The sequence below is a fragment of the Lycorma delicatula genome, chromosome 8, assembly GCF_047948215.1.
Source record: "Lycorma delicatula isolate Av1 chromosome 8, ASM4794821v1, whole genome shotgun sequence".
Classification (NCBI taxonomy): domain Eukaryota; kingdom Metazoa; phylum Arthropoda; class Insecta; order Hemiptera; family Fulgoridae; genus Lycorma; species Lycorma delicatula.
Window position 1 is genome coordinate 37,089,759 of NC_134462.1, and position 6,000 is coordinate 37,095,758.

A 6,000-nucleotide genomic window follows, 5' to 3' on the forward strand; every position below is an offset into this window, starting at 1 on the left:
AATATGTAAAACAAATTGTTAAGGATGTAGGATGTAGGGGTATACTGAAATGAAACGACTGGCACTAGATAGGGAATCTTGGAGAGCTGCATCAAACCAGTCAAATGACAAAGAAAAAAAATAGTTAAATTTGTTTTAGAATTACTGTGTTTGTTATTAAAGGGTAAAAATATCAATATAAAGAATTCACAAGAGTATGTTACTTTATATGCAATGACATAAACTACTTTGTTTTTAAGACACTGCACATGCGTATTTGAACCATGATTATTAGGAAATGCATACGTAGTCTATAACATTAACTCTATGTAATTGCACAAAGGTAGATAGTTTTTGCTGAAGTAAGTATAATAATGAAAAATATGCACTTATTGATACCTTCCTAAAACTATATTGCCAACATTATGATAGAAGTTAATAGTTTATAAAACAATTCTCAATGAATACATTCATCTCATAAATTAGTAGGAGTTTACAATATCCCTACACGACTATTCACATTTATACTACTTTCTATTACAGTTAAATTCTGAGTTTTCCTACACACGTGTTCTTGATACTGATTTCTATAAATTCTGCTCAGTTTGGTGAAAAGCACTGAGAGGACTATTCGAAATACTACAGCCAATAAATAATTTTCAAGTAGTCTTTTGGTAAAAGATCTTACAAAAGTTTATTCTATCAGTACATTATGTTAGTCATGTTAATGTGTAGATATATTACATTTATATTGTACTGTATTATTATAAAGGTGTTCAAAAAATGACACAAACTTATGAAAAAATGAGTAAGTTACAATAGTTGTTGAAACTGGCCTCCATTATGTGAATCACATAATTGAATACGATGGTATGGTTCTAAATATATGTTGTATGTTTGTTGAGGAAGACGTTGTTCAATTTCGCTCTGCAATTAGGGAATGGTGCGAGGGTGAATTTTGTAAGCAGCATCCATAATACATATCCATCCATAATCCATACACGTATCCCCACAAGAAAAAGTTAGGAAGAGATAAATCAGGGGAACTCGGGAGCCATAACCCTTATAAAATCACTTGTTCATGAAAACACTTATTCAAGAACGTCATAATGCTGTTGGTTGTATGAGTTGTAGCATTGTGTTCTGAAGAAATAGAATGAATAGAATCATAGAATTTTTATATTGAGTACATTTATCTACCTTTCGTCATAAATAAATCACCTGTTAACATATTTTGGATGTATTCCACTTTCAAATATATTCTATTTACTGTACTGGTGCTTCTTCTTTGTAAGGCTTCATGTATTGTTAGGTCAAGCCCCTTACCCCATTCAAATCACACACATTATCTGGCTAATCTTTCTTTCTGTTAATTGTTGTTATCTGTCAGTTATACTCCATCTATTTATTTTACAATTTTCTATTCTCTAATCTGAGCAAATTAAGATTTTATTCTTCAATAAAAACATCTGCTTGATTATTTACGTTCATTTATAATTGTTTTTCCACTATTTTTTAATTAAAAAATTTCTAAATTTTCTAAAATATTCAATATTTTTTCCTTTATATAACTGTGAATCAGTTTCATTTTCAATGGAGTGAGTATGACATCCAAAACGCATCAAGTGATTTAGTTATGACAACACTAAGAAAGGTGGATAAATGTACTCAATATAAAAATTATGATGATCTTAGCAGAAAATATATGTATTTTAATAATAATTTCATTGAATTTCTTAGTATAAGAATAACTACCACACTTGAATTATTTTAGTTAACAAATGCTGGTATATTTATTAATTTGTATCCTTTGTATAGATGTGTTACATTACAATCTATATTTAAAATATACACAATAGGACTAAATAAAAACCTTGTTAAACATTAATTTTAACAAACAGCAGCCCAACTAGAAAAGGACAAACATATTTTCCTCACATTTTTCTTCTTTATAATTCAAAAAGGTTTCAATCTCTGTATATCATAATATAATAATAACTAACAGTAATGAAATAAGTAAAAAAAATAAATATAACAATTGAAATTATTGAAATATGTAGAGTATCCATTAACACACTACAACAAAACTGTTATGACCATATTTCAATAAGTGTGTTTTTGCAAATTCATATAAAAAACACGTTCCAGTGGGCATTTAACTTGAGCAAGTGATTCATCATCATTACAAATATTATCATTATTACCTAAATAACGACTATTCCTAAATTAACATTCACTAATAAATTAAGAAACAGCATAAATCTCCTTAATCAGGACACAAAATAGAGTAGGGCAGATTAAAACAATAATGAACCAAAACTTGTTTGAAACACACCCATCAATTTTAAAAATGGATGATGTCCAACATCACAAATACAACTGATAAGGTGTTTATAAAGAAAATTTGAAGTATTTGACATTGAACACATTAATTAAATAATTTTTCTTCTTAAAAATCGATTTCAAGTAACTATTAAATCAGTTCAATTCTTTATGTTAAGCTATTACTGTTATGAAAGCAACAATAATTAAATATCAGGTTGTTCTAGGCTCAATTATCCATTTACTAACCAAGAAATATCGTTACTTGTTAATGGATTCCCACTTAATGGGGAAAAAATTCTAATCAGTACAAGATGAAACAACTTAACCTATCCAATCTTGGACAGCATTACATCGAAAAACAATCTTTAAACAACATAAAATAAACACAAAATACGTAAAACACACGTTATGCATTGCTTCACGTATTTAACCAATTTTCAATTTAATGATGCTTATAAAATAAATGGCAACTGTAAGATTTGAATTACTTTATGTACTAACCTATAAAATATCATAACCTAGTACTCGATTCAAACGGGCAAAACATGAGTATAACAAAACAATTAAACAATAAAGAGCAATATCTCGTTAAATTTTACATACATATTCTTAAAGACACTTCTAAAAGAAACCACAAACTGTACACTAACATTAACCGCCACAAATGCAACCAAAATACCAGCACGCCACATAGAGTATACTACAAACGTTATTTGAATTGAAATTGGAATCTCTATGCTCAAAAAGTGATGATTGCATAGAGCCTTTTATGTTAAGAAAGAAATGGAAATTCTGAAAAATAATGTCGCCATTTATTTATCCTCTGATATAATAAGAGCCTAAACAAATTATTTTAACGATGAAAGAATTTTTTTATGAAAAAAATGCCAACCCTATTCCGGATTCGAACCCAACTTCTATATAATTATTGTTATCTTAAAAATTTAATAGCTTAATTTTTTCCAGGATATGTATTTGCCAGCTTTTCCTGCAATTTATAGTTATGAAAGTAGAGGCGTTTTTAATAATTCGGCTTAGAAATGTGGCCTTATAGATTTCTATTAAACATTAAGATCGTAAAATGATATGGGTTGAATTTCTTTTACTTTCAATTAATAAAAAAATCTAAAAAAGGTAACCGGGCTGCTATCTTCTGAATGTATTTCTAAATGTATTATTGTCACATTGAGTGACAATGAATGTTAATGGGTTACTTTCATGAAATTAAATTATTAAAAATAATTAGTTTTTATACTAAAAATGTATTATTATTGTAATTTCAGAAACTAGTTATTATATTTCATAAATTTATAAAAACATGCTTTTCTGGTAAAAACATAATAGAAAACAGATAAAATCTATTCTTCTTAAGAGCAGATTCCTTTATTACTTTTAGTAATAATTATTTTAAATATATATATATATATATTCTTTGCATTGCATACTCCTATGCTCTTGCACCAGTTTTCATCCCTTACAGGATTAGTCTCCTTCAATCCCCTAACTGCTACCATTACAATCTTAGACCTTTCTAATTTTTTTTTAAGAATGTAAAGACAATATGAAGATTTTTTAATAAACTATGGTGACAATATTTTCTATTACTTCACATTTTTATAACCATATACGCCATCCGTCTTTTACCTCAACCTCATTACAAAATCATCATTATTTCATACCTTCTCATAATTCATGGAGAAGCATGGCTTAAGTTTTTCCATCGCTTTAGAACTAGTGAACTCAATTCTCTTCCTCAAAGAAATGGGGCTTCTCAATATCTCCACTCTAATCACCTCAATTGCATGCCAGCAGCATCTATAGATTTCAATTTAATATTACATTCTCTTTTTAAATCAACATTACTGTGACTTTGTGACTATCTCAACAGTTTTCTTTAATCTATTACATACGTCTTCAAAATGACTGCATTGAAAGAAAAAATTTATTATTTTTATTATTATTTTTTTTTTTATTTAAAAGTTTATTTGGCCATGGCACCAACTTACAGTGTTGGAAATGAGATGGCCACCCATCTTCTCTTCATTGTATTGTTTTAATGGTTCTGCCACAGCTAATACAAGTAATTCTCTCTTCTTTACAAAGCTCTCTTTTATTTGTGTACGAATTCTGCACATTCCACAGATCTTTCATCATTCATCAGTAATATGCCAGTAACAATGCATAATACACTGTTTGACATTGTGCAGTAACCACAGGCTACACTAATCATATTCTGTCTACAGGCAGTTAACCATCCTTCTACTATAGTTGAACAGCATCTTTCTGGATGGACAGACCCTCAATACAGGCTGGTGCTCCATGTAGTAATACAAAATGCATGTTATTCTCAAAGGAAAGGGCAAACCAAGGTCACATATGTGTAAGGAAGTAGTCATAGAAAGCTGCAATACAGTTCTGGATTAACCAATGATAAGCTGATGTGTTCCTTCTTCTTGTGATAGTTATAGTCAGGCAGCTCCAAGCTGGCGGACTGAAATTATTCATTCACTACTGTCACCGTCCCATGAAAGATGGTAACAAATTTTTTGGCTTGATGATATTGCCACATAAGCTTGAAACTTGTGGGTGGGATATGGAAATCGAATTTTGTAGTGTGCAGAGTGGCGCACAAAATTATCCAACATTTGGTTTTGTTAAAAAATATTTATTTGAATCGCAATACAGAAAATTAAAATACAATGTGTTTCTATATACCTGGAGATTATGTTCTGCTTATCAGATGTTCAATATGACCACCATCACATCTAGCAACTTCTTCAACACGAACTCCTATGTTGTTAATAACTCGATGACACATATCCTCGGTTGGTGATCATTGCACACCTCAATGATCAGCACTCGCAGTTCCATCTCTGATGTTTAGCAAAAATCTTTTCCTTTAGAAATCCCCGAAGAAAATAATCACAATTATTCAAATCTGGACTGTTCAGGGAACAATTCTATCCACAGGCAAAACAATTAGGAAATTGGTTTGAAATGACGTTTGTGTTAAAAGTTTCATGCAGAAAGTCTAAAACAACATTAGCTGTATGTGGTCTGGCTCCATCCTGCATGAACCACTCGTTTTCTAACTGAAACCTTCTCACAGGAAGCTGTGGAACAAAATTATTATGCAGCATGTTTAGATAATGTTCACTCTTCAGAAAGAATGGCCCTATTACCACATGACTTGAGGTAGCAGCCCATACCAAAATTCTTCGAGCGTGATGCACTTTTCATGAAGCACATGTGGATTTTCAGAAGCCCAAAAATGCACATTTTGTTTATTAACAACCTTATGTAGGTGAAAAATGTGCCTCATCTGAAAACCAAACATTGTTCAACAACACGTTTTGGTTCATAGTTCATTCAGTGAATGTCATTCTTTGATGTTTTTTTGTTAAACTGTTAAGTTAGGCAACACTGTTTATTTTGTATAGATACAAATGCAATCAGTTTTTAAAATTTGCTGTGCAGATCGCCTATAAATCCCAAGCTGTACTGCTGCTTTTCTTGATTTTCCCAGGTTCCTCAGCAACGCTGCTCTGATAGCTTCAACATTCTATGGAGATCGCACAATGGCAGGCCATTTGCGCTTACTCTCAACTACTGACCATCACTATAGTCATCACTATAATCTACAAATTGTATTAAATGAGGGCAACCACAAAGTTTGAAAATGTGTACAAAACCATC

General features: G+C 30.6%; 1 protein-coding gene across 2 annotated transcripts in view; it reads right to left on the minus strand.

Moving 5' to 3' along the window:
* Nucleotides 1-3,006, minus strand: part of NELF-B (negative elongation factor B) — a 50,204-nt gene extending 47,198 nt beyond the window's left edge. Inside the window, exon 1 of one of the 2 annotated variants that reach the window (XM_075373269.1) lies at nt 2,908-3,006. The gene's annotated coding sequence lies outside the window, so the exon portion shown is untranslated. Of the gene's footprint in view, nt 1-2,805 lie in introns of both variants that reach the window. The other variant, XM_075373268.1, reaches the window with a different exon arrangement.
* Between the last annotated feature and the right edge of the window lie 2,994 nt (nt 3,007-6,000).